Source organism: Patella vulgata, chromosome 2 (genome assembly GCF_932274485.2).
Source record: "Patella vulgata chromosome 2, xgPatVulg1.2, whole genome shotgun sequence".
Classification (NCBI taxonomy): Eukaryota; Metazoa; Mollusca; class Gastropoda; family Patellidae; genus Patella; species Patella vulgata.
Window position 1 is genome coordinate 4,903,794 of NC_065880.2, and position 14,318 is coordinate 4,918,111.

Sequence of the window (14,318 nt, forward strand, 5' to 3'; positions counted from 1 at the left end):
TAACAAATGGTTCAATTTTATTTCAATAATTCGCTTGCGAGGAGGGGTCTTTTCCAGTTGGAGGAAACAGGAGAACCCGGAGAAAACCCATGAGGTTGGACAAGCGACCCCACTCCTTGTCACGTACAAACGGGTAATCGAAACCACGCCAGTTGACTTAATGACAGACCTTATGATACAGCACGCACGTGCTAATCATTCAGTTCCCCACACGTACCATACCTAAATAACAGACGCTATGATAAAATAAATCGCACACGTTAGACAACTCGACCACCCAACTCCTATTTATAAACACACGTCATATATGCACTTATATAAATAATACGTGTTTATCTACGTCAATAACCTATATATTGTGAATTCATTGATCTATATCTATGTGTGCTTTTTCCGCTTAACTGCTTTCCAAAGTATATAATATAATTGTTTTGGTCGTATAAGAAACCACCATTAACGCGTTCATTGGTCAACGTCATCTCCTTAACAACCAATGATCACGTTATCTATTGTACCAGCCTGATGTATATAACATTCAGTAATAAATAAAATTATTATTTGCTAAGACTTCTCCGAATTTATTTAATTATCTAGCGAGATCCTGTCGAAATGGCACCACCCAAATCCAACCTTTCAGTAAAACCACAAAATGTTGAGGTAAGATTTTTTATTTCTTTTAAAAAATGTATTTGTCATTTTTAATGGTTTTCAAATTGGTAGAAACAAAAAAAATATTGAAGAAGTATTTTAATTTATAAATTAGATCGACCAAGACATTTTTATATCATCGATTAAACCTCTGATCGTTCATTTCGTCAGGATTTGTTTTCAGTTAACCTGGCAACGATGTGTTGTAATTTTTAAAAAAATGCAATGGGGTTTAACGTTCGACTGTTCTACTCCGACGACCTACTCTTACATCGAATGGGGATCACGTGGCTAAGTTGGTAAGACGCTGGCTCGCTAGCCTGGAGGTCGGGTGTTCGATCCCTGCATTGGCCGAGAAAGTTCATCCAGATTTTCCTGTGTGGTTCCCCCTTGTCAGTGATGCAGGACGGAGGGACTGATAAGGCCAGCTGTCTAGTTCTTTGGGTGAGACGAAAAACCGAGGTCCCGTGTATACATTGGAATGCACGTAAAAGATCCCTTGACAGTTGGAATTCGATATAAGAGTAGGCGATAGTGCCGCTGCCCGGGCAACATTTCCCTCATAGCCCAGCATAGGAGCAGAACAGTAGGACGTTAAACCCCATTTCATTTCATTTCATTTCTTACATCGAATTCCAACTATCTTTAACGTACACGATGTTCCTTGCCAGGTAATGTCCGACATGAATGACAAGCATGAATCACGCCGGAAAATCCGGATTAATATTCTCGGTCAACACCAAAACCGAAAGAGGGACCTGCATGTTGCGAGACAACATCTCTTACACACTGAGCCACCGCAAATCCAGTCACCCTTCCGGTTACTTGAAGGTGCCGAATAAAAACATGTTTTTTTTTTATTCTTATTTAGGTTGCAGTAACCAATATTCCAGAACCAAAACCAACAACCCACCGAAATAAAATTATTTGCCTAGTGGCTGTGTTCGTGGCCCTATTGATTGTTGGTATTATAATATTCGGTGGTGTACATTTATACAACCACTTACACAAGAAAGACGTAAGTTTAACAATGTTCTTGAGCCATGGCTTCATTTGTAGTACAAGTTTATGTTTTCCATTTTGCAATTGGTTCCACTTTCCCAATAATAGGCACTATTTATTATTATTGATTTTACCAAAAACAAAGAAAAGAAAATAATCTATTTAAAGATGCGTTATGTAAGATAAAGTTCTGACCGTTATTGCTATAATAATTTAAAACAGAAATATATTGAAAATTTAATTCAAATTAATCAGTTTTTAACAAAACTAATATGTTTGAAGATGAAGCGTATGTCGTTTATTATCGTTGAAGTGGTGCTTAGCAGTATTTTTTTCTTTGTTAAATCTTTCGAGTGTTTTAACCCATTTTATCTCAGCTATCCGATATCTAGAGGGTTGCCTACATAAGATATAATATTTTAAAACAGACGGGTGGGGCGGGGGCGAATAGTTAACGCGTGTACGGTGTATGAGACGGTCTGTCATTGAGTCGATTGGCGTAGTGACAAGGAGTAGGGTCCCCTGTCCAACCTCGTGAGTTTTCTCCGGGTCACCCGGTTTCCTCTCACTGCTACAAACCCCTACGCGCAAGCGAATTATTGAAATACAACTGAATTATATGCAAGTCCCCAAATGACCTAGTTTGTGTCGAGTGGACGTTAAACCCCATTTCTCTTTCTCTCTCTTGAAAACACAAAATACCTGCAATAGGCCGATTTAGCTCTAACATAATGCATCTTTATAAATTAAACAAACAATTAAATAGGAAATGTCTGATGTTACGTGTATGTCATATATACGATCATTACCTTGTATTTCTTTAAAGTGTTATAGATAGTGAAATTTTCGGAATAGATAATTTACACTAATATACAAAACCTTTGTGAAAGCGTTAGCCGCCATAGCTACCAAACATTATACAGTAGACAGTGTGAGTTAATTGATAAAATGTAATTAAGATATGTTTTATTTCAGAAATTTGATTCTATCTCCAAAGTTCATGGGAGAAAAATACCAGAGCACATACAAGTAGACTACGATAATAAGATAATATATGCTAGTAATGATGAAGATGGAGAGATTGATGGATTGATTGCTCTACACAACTACGATAAGGTATGTATCTAATATGGATGTACATGTTATTGAACTCCGTGTGAGGAAGAACAATTAATATGGCATGTTGAAATCATCCTAACCATTTGTCTGAAAATGCACTTTGCGGAAGTTGGTCAAGGATTGTCAACAGCTGGATTTCGTATAGAAAATGAGAATCAAGCCTAAATTAATGTTTTCATGTCCCCTCCTGGAAATTAATGCGTGCTTTGTAATAATTAGTAAGCCAACGCGACAGATTGTTATTACGTTTAGGTGTTTACATATATTTTGCCGTGGATGGTATTTTCAAAACGGGCAAGGTTGTGACTTTGAAACACGCATATAATGCAGAGATAAAATGTAAATCTGGGAACACGTCTAGCTCGTTAGCGTCCAAATATATATTTAAAACATTTGCTGACGCTAGGAACGTTAAATCAATGGTTGATGCCAGTGGAATTAAATATCTTCTCACAGTCTACCAGGCCATTTAAACATAATTTGTTTTTCTTTATTTAGAAAATGTTGGCTTTCAAAGATTTAACCAATGGTCGTTGTTATATTGATGTATTGGATGAAACATTTGAAGAGGGTCTGACATTTTGGTCTGCTCAAGAGGTAATGAAAATGTCTTCAATTCTGATTTGACCACTGCATGTATTTAGATATTTAAAATATTTATATTCCTTTCTTTCTTTTTCGTATTTTTATACTTTTAACGACACAATAAGATAACCCCAGTGTCCTTGAAGACATTATAACGCTCTATTAAACACTTTATTTAACGTGTGAATTTTAAATTCAAAGTAGATCAAGTTTGTGATAAGTCATTGGTTTGTAAAAAAAAAGAAATAAAGAACTGAAATATATTTTATGTTCATAATTGAATAACGTTGCCTGAGGTAAATATAATTAAAAACCAGTCAGGTAATGAAATTTGAATTTTAACTGCGAAGTAGATCCAGTTTGTGATATTTTTATATAAAAAAAGAAGAGTTGACTTGTTTATTTTCAGACATCAATAACAATCAACGGTACGCCTGAGGTAATTTAAAGTGGGTATGACGCTGGTTCGCTTGCCCGGAGGATGCATGTTCGATCTATGCATTTTCCGAGAAGTTCATGGGGGTTTCCCCTTGTCAATGGCGCAGGACGGAGGGCCTGACAAGGACAGCTGTCTAGTCGTTCAGATAGGACGAAAATTGTGGCCCCGTGAATACCTTGGTATGGACGTAAAAGATTCCTTGACAGTCGGAATTCGATATAAGAATAGGCCAGAGTACAGCTGCAGGGGCAAAATTTCCCCCATAGCACACTGTATGGCGTACGGCCGTCTTCGTTAGCTCAGTATAGGTGCAGAACAGTAGGACGTTAATCCCATTTGATTTCATTCCTTCATATCATATTGTTTTTAACACCAACCGGGCTATTGAAGACGGACATAGCCTTGCAGTATAGCATGAGAGTAAGGTTGGAAGAATATCCTGATCTTATCTCAAATTCCAACAGCCAAGGGTTATTTTACGTACACATTCTGTCCGGCACCAATGACAAGGGGGAAACACCACCGACAAGGGGGGGGGGGGGCACTGACAAGGGGGGACACCACTGACAAACGGGTAACACAATGACAAGGGGGAAACACTACTGACAAGGGGTAAAAAAAACACCGACAAGGGGGGAAACGCCACTGGCAAGGGGGGTGGGGCACCACTAACAAGGGGTAAAAAAACACCGACAAGGGAGAAACACCAATGACAAGGGGCAAACACCACCCACAAGGGGGAAACACCACTCCAAAGGGGGAAACCACGCTGACAAGGGGTAAAAAACAATGACAAGGGTGAAACTACGCTGGAAAATCCCAGGAAACTGTATTGGAATGGAAGCCCGGATTTTCTGGGTAGTGAGCCAGAGAACCGAGATGTTAAATTTATAAAATAATACCACTCCTGTTAGTGGGTGAGCTGATTCTAAAGTCCAGTCAATTTTTCTTTTTACAGGGAAAAGAACGATCTTTGGTCACCAGATATTTCCGCTACATCCGAGAACCAATTGACCTTGATGTGTTGAGAACATTTGCAGGTCAACATATTGCTGACCATTGTGCTGGTGTACCATCTCATTGGATTGTTGTCATCAGTAAAGAAGGTAAGATTGGTTCTGAATCCCCACCACTTTAAGCCTGTTGGGTGGGTCTCTAGCACTTTAATCGTTTGTATGTTTACATTGTTATTTTGGTATATTTGATTTAAAACACGAGAGGATAACCTCAGGTTCAAGCACCAAACATGGCGCATTTGATAATTAGTGGTGCTTTATCTAATATTGTTGTATTTTTAAAACTTTCATCATGTTAAAATCCCAATACTGTCTATATAGACATATTTTGCAATAAGTAGACAGTGTATAAGAAGTAATTGTCCATCTCAATTCATATATGAACAAATTAACGCATTGTGTTACCGCAGTGTATGTAAGTTTTAACAGGTTGTATATCCCGGATTTAGAAAATCAATTTACTATTGTGGAGACGATCCAAAGACTCAATTCACTATTGTGGAGACGATCCCTTTACCTATCGGAAACACATACAACCCTTCTGCACTACCAGATAATTGATTTATTGTTGTCAAGATTTTTATCTTCTTTTAATGGATTTTCTTATATTTGATTTACCTAACACACACGATATTGATACTGCGGCAACGTTGATACATTAAGCCCTAAACAAAATAACGAAGATCGTATCCTATTTTTTAAGAATTCTGAAAACGTGAAAGTCTGTTAATAGACAGTCCCTAACTCAACTAAAATGTCATTTTGGATTTGGATTAGTTGATAAATGTACATCATGGTTTGAATTATGTATGTGTGACACACTGGACTTTAAATACCTATGTATTTTACGTAAAATTTGTCAATTTTAGAAGCTGAAAAGCAAAAACAATCAGCTAATGGAAAAACGGTACAGTTTATCTGTAGACCAAACATTGAATGTCCTGAATGTCCACCAGATGAAGTCCCTGTTACAACAACAGTAAAACCAAGGAAAACAATAAAACCAGTTTTCGATGGACAGGCAATGGCATAAAACCGACACTAGAAACCCTTTAAATATTTCTATTTGTAAGAGTTAATCTAAATAATATATCAATTATATGTAGTGAAACCCTATCTCTCTTTGAATTATTTAATTTTGTATTTTTAAAATCTTTTATTGTAAAGTTTTCTTTTGTTTCTGCTATTGCAAATATTGTTTTTGTACTATGATGATAGTTTTATATTAAACAAGTGTCCCTGTAGAATTATTTGTAGTGTTGTCCAGATGAGACAACAAACCGAACCCGGTGTACACGGTGACTTGTACGTAAAAGATCCCTCGAAAGTTTAAATTCAATAGAACAGTAACTTTATTACTATTAGCAAATAATAATCATTTGCACGTCTATTTGTATATAGAGTTAATCTTTCCGGAACGAACTTCTGGCGTTAATGAAAACAACTCTAAACCATAGAAGTCTGATCTATTCGTATATTATATGCATACACCATACCCGTCTAGACAATATACAATAAAAAGGAACAGGAATACAATGTCTGCTAAAGCCTCTATTTTACCTGCTCTCGCTTCGGGTCATTTTGTCAACAATTCTTAATTTCGGGCAATCTAACTTCTGCCGTTTCACTCAGGTATGTTTTTTTTTTCTGTGGACGTTTTGATTTGCATAAATACTCCCTACAAAACTAAATCATAGCTACTTATTTCCAATATTTACATTATTTTTTTTCCGTTAACAGTTGTCACCACCACCTTACACTGACGCAACACAAAAACGATCCGCAGTGAATAGAACATCAAAGCAAGGGCCAAAGTTATTTTTCTCTCCCTTTCCCTTTCCCCCTTTGCATAGCGATCTTTGTTGACTTTTATGTGGAGCATCGACGAAAAGGGTTTGATTATTTTCTGCCAAGTTTTGGAAAATATTCAGGATTTTGAGGCGGAAAGATACGAGAGTGAAGAGACTGCTTATGTTTTATGTGACGTCAGTGCGTGGTGCTGATGACAGTTTAATTGTTTATTTTCTTTTAAATGCTGATTCATTGAATTATGTTAATAATTTCATTTATCCTAGATTTGGGGGAGTTTACTGGTTACGCTCCAGCTTATCTCTGTTTAAATGTAAAAAGGTCCCTCTCCCCAATATGTATAGCAGTACTGTGAGTTACTTCCCTTATCTTAAATGGCGATGTAGCGTACGTTAATTTATTTAACTCAATACATTTCCTAGTCATAATCCGTTCCGTAATATTACATGTACATGTCAATTTTCAATCTTGTACCAATCCGTATTTTAGATAGTCAATAAAGAAATCTCCGTGAAAGGCATCGAGGCAAGATCAGTGTCTCAGGGTCATCTTTAACTGACAATTTGAACGCATTTAATAATATATATATTAAACGAAGAGTATTTTATTCCTAACCTTAGTACTGCAACATCAAGAATAAAATTTGCTCAACGTAGTTACAGGTCCCGTGTACACATTGGCGGATAGGCGTACGAGCCAGGGGTGCAAGCCCCCCCCCCCCCCCCCCACTTTCGGGCAAGCTGACTTTTCGGGCAGACGGGTAAAGTGAAAACAAATTTTTTATTTCATTCACTTGGCAAAATAAAGTGCCCCAAATCTAATAAAACACTAATTTTATGGGCTGGAATAACAGTAAAACGCGTTTGCGGCCTTCAAATATTTCAAAATTTTCTTGGTGGATCCATACAAGGTCAGCTCTGCTTCTTTGCCTCTCGAAGAAAACCGGCCCCGCTGTCTGTAAACCTGAATTTTTTTCTGGCATTTCTAGTTTTGCTTCCCTAACTGTTACCGAGCCCTAATATAACACTAATTTTACTTTTCTTTTAATTGAATACCACGAATTTGTACTGCGTTGACTATGGATTAAAACATTTTGTCTGGAGCCACTCTACTTTGTGCGACATTTTTCGGGCATCGATTATTATGTGTGAATGCAGCTGCAACAGTCTGATTGGATGTTTGGAATTCAGAATGGGATTTCAGTTACTAAACCATTGGATACTTTTGCAGTTGCTTACACGGGCTAGAATAGCAGAAAACGCATTTGCGGTGGTTAAATTTCCATAATTTTCTCCGGGAGGGTGAGGCCCCCATACCCGCGACGATTGATTGGTTGTTTGGAATTCGGGTTAGCCAGGTAGGCTATATTGGACCAAATTGAAGTTGCTGTATTCACAGGTTGGAATAGCAGGAAAACGCGTTTGCGGCAGTTAAATTTTCTAAATTTTCGCCCAACGGTCCCGTCTCCGTGGACTGTAAGTGGTTTATTGGAATTCGAGTCAGCTACCTTAATTAGACTATATCAGACCACTTTGAAGTTGCTTTGTTTACGGGCTGAAATAGCAGGAAAACGTGTTTGCAGCTGTCAACTATTCAAACATTTTTTTTTTGGGGGGGGGGGGGATGTGGGTTGGAGGTGGACTGGGGTGGGGGTTGGTCTATACCATGTAAGCTACGCTTCTTCGCCTCTTGAGGAACACCGGTGCCGCTGTCTGTAAACCCAAAATTTTTTCAGGCATTTCGGGTTCTGTCCCCCCCCCCCCAACTGTCATTGAGCCCGTACGTCTATGCATTGGGGGCGTACACATAAATGATCCCTTGGCAGTTGGAGTTCGGTATAAAAGTAGGCTTTAGCACCGCTGTCCGGGCAGAATTGCCCTCACAGTACACTGCATGACGTATGCCCGTCTTTATTATCCCAGTCGGAACAGAACAGTAGGACATTAAACCCCATTGCATTTCATTCGTTCAAAGTTGTTTTAGTTGTGTTATTAGCTCCAGAAAACAACCCAGAGTCATTCTACCACAAGCCCCGTAATACTTAAAAAAATACATGGTTTAATAAGAATTGTGTTTATCCTAGAAATGAATTTATAAAGAATGCAAATATTTTATTGAAGCAGAAACTGACCACAGCCGAGCTTATATAAATATACCCCTATTTAAAAAAAGCATGCTACCATATTGTACAGATACAGGTCTGGTCTAAAGTTATATAAAAATGCTACAGCCCTATAGGATTCTGGAGAAACATGCAACTTTATAAAAAAAATGGTATAGATGCACCACAGCATTCCTCCCAGCTGAATCTGTCTGATTTCAATGAACATAAATTTTAAGAATGTTTTTCAATCTCATGGCACTTCATTTATAAATGAAAAAAAAAACCTATATTTATATACTATATCATAATGGCGTCCCCTACCTTGATAATGAAATTACAGTTTCAGAAATACAGATAGCAATGTCTATACTAAAGGCAGGCAAACGCGCTGAAAAAGGTGATATTATTCCAGAAATAGTTAAAACACTTTGTTTATAGTTTGTGTGTACCAACGTACCGGATCATAATTAACCCTCGATGCCATCTTATGTATTCGATTTTCACTGGGTTTGAATTCGATCTGCTACTCAACGCTCATTGATGAATAAATGCAAAAATGGATAATCGAGACTATGTTTGGGTTTTTTTATCGTACCGAGTTTAGCAATACTAATCAAGGGTAGGCCTAACATTCAGCCGCTAATATCTCGGTTCAGAGTGGAGCAATTTGACTGAAATTGTCAGCATGTTCCCTTTACATTATCTAGTTTTTAACTATTATCGTTATCTAATCATCCATAATGCCCTTATAAACAATCGACATTAAAACAAAACGGAATTAAATCATTTAATATAGAAATATCTGTAAAATCGGAGGGAACATATGCCATCAGAAATCGATAGAAATATATCAACTCTTTATTTTGATGTAAGTATTATATATTGATAAATTTAAAGTTTTCTAAACAATATTTTTATTCAGGATATCTAATTGGGAATGGGGGGACAGATTTAGCCTATGTACAACCCCTCTCCGTTAACATTATTGGTTAACTTTAATATTTTTTAGCTGGAAATTGTAGATCAGTCGGTTACATTTTCATTTCACAAATAAAAGGAAACAGATCAATATCACAATTTATATCATCATATATGAAATCAGGTTTCCTCAACTTTACTGATAGACAGTTCTCTATATCACCAGGGCCATTTAGTTTTATTTCCAATTTACCAAAAGTATTTACTGGTGTGCCATCATTCCATTGAAAAATGCCCTCTTCAGCGTCATCATTGGCACCAATTGCTACATTTGTAAGATCTTTTCCTGAAAAATAAAACAACAATTGCGTAAGTGGCATTATGTAACATTTAGGTAAAGAGTTAGCTATAGTTCGAAAACAGATAATGTAAAATTAAAAAATTGAAACTTTCATTCAAATTACTTTACTGCGAACGAAGTTATTAGCCTTTGAAGGTTTGACAAGATGTGTGCAATAATTTCAACGACTGTACTGGTTGTTCGAAGCTAAGTCTCGCTCCTCCATTTTTAACTTAAATTAAAATATGGCTGAATCGTCCTAATCTATTTAATATCGGAGAAAACTGATGCCATCGAGAGTTGATTATGGCCTGGATCAGTTAATTAATGTCTAATTAATAATTAAGAAAATATTTCAGGCTGAAAGAAAGACCTGCTATAGGCAGATTTAGCTCTTGCATAATGTATGTTTAAATTAATGATTTAAACCAGTTTTACATTTTAGTGTCAATATGATTAACCCTATAGCTACTCAACAATTGTTTTCTCACAACTCCAGCATCTTTCCCACAGCCCAGTACGACATGAATTCCAAATAGTCAGTCAATAAACTTAACGTTCAATGGAATTAATTAACATCTTTTTTGATTGGTTTCAAACCGAATGTGTTAGCATGTTGCTTGGGAGCCGGGTTCGAATACTTAAAATTTTCAAATACTGTTGACTTCTCCCAATGCTACTACAGTATTTAAATTTGGGGTAATGAGTATTTGGATTTGTTCAACGGAACAATATTAAACGACCAAAGGTATGCAGTTTCATATCACATTTGGTATAAATGCAATCTAATTAAAATATAGATCTATATTTCGTATCGTTTGTTTATGCTTTAAATTCGATGGCCTACACTACATGAAGATCTGACCGGTTATAGCGATAGGTCGCGTCAGAGGTCATACGAGCGGCCTTTGACTCGATGAAGTCAGTCATGTGTTTAACCAATCAACGTTGATGTTACTAGTGGATTACTAACAGTCCCGTGCAGACAACGCCGAAAGCTCGCCGTAACAGATCGTTTCATTGGCTAATTCCTCAAGCCATTCAAAACGTGTCAATGATAACAACTCTTCCGGATCCTAGTGTAGTGAAGACAAGTAAAACGAAATGGGATCTGTGTTTTATTTAGAATGGTATAAATGTTGATTTTAAGGTATCATCTATAATATCACGATTCTGCAAAGTGAAATGAAATGTGGTTTAACGTCGTGCCTGTTCTGCACCGACTGGGCTAATGAAGACGAGTATACGCCATACAGTGTGCTATGAATGACCTTTTACCCGGACAGCGGAACTACGGTCTACTCATATTTGGAATTAGAACTATAAAGGCGCCTTTTTCGTGTGCGCCAAAGGTTACATGAGACCGCTGTTTTCGTCACATCCGAGCGACTGGACACGCCCCCGTGTCGGCCAATACATAGATCGCCTTGTTAGCGAGACAGCACCTGTTTCCATTGAGCCACAGTGGCTCTCATTATATAAGTAACTACAAATAACAAGCGGTTTATAAGGTATGCAATTAGCCTGATCTACCATTTGTGATAAGCAAATCTGAATCATAAAATATTACCGTGCCATTAGAATTGTATTTTAATCAGATTGTGCCGTTGATGTGTTTTTAAGATTAGAATATCTGCATGCGTTATTTTTTATAAGAAACAAAGCTAATTGTAGAACTGCTTTTAGTAATTTAAACAATTTAGCAGTCAAACGTTAAAGCGACAGTATCATAACCTGTAATGTATGGGTTTGACTCGTTAATGAGAACGGTTGAATATCTACGTTCAATTGATCTTGTATTTAATGATGTAATTAATGATAATCAATCAGGCCAGAATTATTTCACTCATTCTGTGCACGGAAGGGTAAAACTATTGGGTTTTTTTGCTTCGCGTTTGCTGGGTAACGAGGTAGACGGTGATTGCGTTTCTGGATTGTTTGTTTGGATAATATATACGTTTAAATCTGTGTGAACATGTGCTTGTGATTCTTGTTTTAATTGGTAAATTACACTGTGTACAATTAGTTCCGGTTGAAAACAGACTCGAAGCTAGTTAACCGACAAATTAGTTCCTAAATCAACGATTTTACTGGAATAGAGAGAGAGAGAGAAAGAGAGAGAGAGAGACACAGACAGATTGGGTTTCACGTCCACCTGACACAAACTAGGTCATTTCGGGACTAACAAATGATTCAATTTTATTTCAATAATGTGCTTGCGGGTAGGGTATTTAGCAGTGGGAGGAAACCTGCAGACCCGGAGAAAACCCACGAGGTTAGACAGACGACCCTACTCCTTGTCACTTACAACCGGGGAATCGAAACCACGTCATTTGACTCAATGGCAGACCTTATGATAAAGCGCGCGCGTGCTAACCATTCGGCCATCCAACCCCACTTTATTTAAATATACATAAATTCTTAAAACTCGCAGGAGATTATATCCATTTAAATATCGGTCATCTAGAGATTTTATTATGGTCTTTTCATGTACATAAATATATAATTATAATTTATAGCATTTGAAGCCCCCCAATAAACAAATCTAGCTCTTCAATAGTAAGTGCAGGGGGACTGCACCACACAAAATTTACACAAAAACAAATACACGGACAAGACACCATACTCAGGAAAACACAAACAGACAAACAATTTAAAAAAGTGGATGGATCCACTGCGCTGTACAGTTCCGGGTCTGTAGTGACACAGACTTCACTCAAATTTGAAAACAATCAGGAAAACAACCCAAAGAAACCATTGTGTAATGCCAGCATGAGTCATGATCTGCTATATCCTACACGAAATACGAATGTAAGCATATGTAGTAAAATGCAACTATACATGTAACCACATCGGTGAAATGTATAAAAAAAAGTAGTCTTAACCTAAATGCTCGAAAAACAATCAAGAAACGTATATTTCGGTAATTTTGAGAAGGGTATTATTATTTTTTCATTTAATAAAATTGGGCTAGGCAAATGATTTAGCATAATATACTAACCCTCTTCTAACAATAGGCTTTCAACACGTTCAAATGAATTGGTGGTGTTTAATATGGCTAGATTACCGCCCCGTGATTCGCAGTAAGTTTTAGCATTGTTCACTTTTCGTAGTTTTTTCTTTAGACAAAAACACCTTCCATCTATTTCATCTTCTATACACGAATCTCTCCGTGAACAAACTGAAAGCAAAATATGGCTTAGCTTTATGGAATATGTAAACAATATGATTTGTTATTCAATGCTTTAACGAAAAAATAATTCCGACTTTTTGTCATGCAACGAAACTGGAATAATATTGCCAGAAGGTCAATGTGAGTAGACAAGTCGTACGTTAAACTTCATTTCATTAATTCGAACAAACAAGTGACATAGTATTTTCCGTCCGCATATAGTTTACTACGATCAAATTCACCCTTTTTATTGTAAATACACATATGTACATTTCTCGCCTATAAGGGTGATTTCTCAGAATATATGTTGATAGACAAGATACCTGCGTACAATATATACAGGGTATGCCAAACGGATAAGTAACCTTTCAGACATAACGATAAATAACATTAATTTAAGTATAACAAGAAAAAGCATGTAATTAAAAGCCTTAAGGTAAGAAATGAAATGGGGTTTAACGTCCTACTGTTAGCATCGACTGGAATACTGAAGATGGAAAAGGTATGAAACTACATAATACGGTGTTGTATATCAATAAGGTATTAACGACAAACAAAAGTAGATCTGATAGAGGGGCAATCAACACTGGACAGAAGCTCTGATTAGAACCTGAGTGCTAGGCTACTAAAACAAAAGAACCCCAAAAGGAGGAAGAATAAAAAATTAGTGTGCATCAAATATCTCACGGCAATTGTGGGCGTTTCTTACCTCTCCAGTATTCCGAGCCAACGCCCGTTGTTGGTTTGTGTATTGGTATGAAACTCTGGGATAGCTCACAGCACTCTTTATTTATAGAGTGGTAGGCGAATGATCGGCACGAGGTTGGTGTATTAAAACAAATTAATGCGCACTGGGTCCGGGTTATGACTGTATGCCGCTTGACAATATATACATCTTCTGGGATTACGTTTCCTCTATATAACTTGTAGAGACCAAACACGGGTACATTAACTGTAACACAGATACAAAACATAACTACTAATAAGCATAATATTCAAAATGACAATTTCTACAAAAGATCTACCCCAATAAACAACACATTTCAAGTGAAGAGAAGGGATTCGGGTCCAGCCTTAATCGTCCACTTCGAGTCTGCAATGATACAGGCATGTCTCAAAATGCAATCTGATTAAAACACACATCCAATTTCGCTTCGCTTTTTATA

General features: G+C 37.0%; 2 long non-coding RNA genes across 2 annotated transcripts; one reads left to right on the forward strand and one right to left on the reverse strand.

Moving 5' to 3' along the window:
* The first annotated feature begins 502 nt into the window (after positions 1-502).
* Positions 503-6,056, forward strand: LOC126810272 (uncharacterized). The gene is made up of 6 exons (XR_007675123.2): positions 503-657; positions 1,520-1,666; positions 2,626-2,766; positions 3,268-3,366; positions 4,752-4,899; positions 5,679-6,056. It is a non-coding gene; the product is annotated as an uncharacterized LOC126810272 (long non-coding RNA).
* Positions 6,057-8,702: 2,646 nt separating this feature from the next.
* On the reverse strand, positions 8,703-14,100 carry LOC130010805 (uncharacterized). The gene is made up of 3 exons (XR_008786082.1): positions 13,862-14,100; positions 12,982-13,161; positions 8,703-9,986 (listed from the first exon to the last, which is right to left on the reverse strand). It is a non-coding gene; the product is annotated as an uncharacterized LOC130010805 (long non-coding RNA).
* Positions 14,101-14,318: the final 218 nt, after the last annotated feature.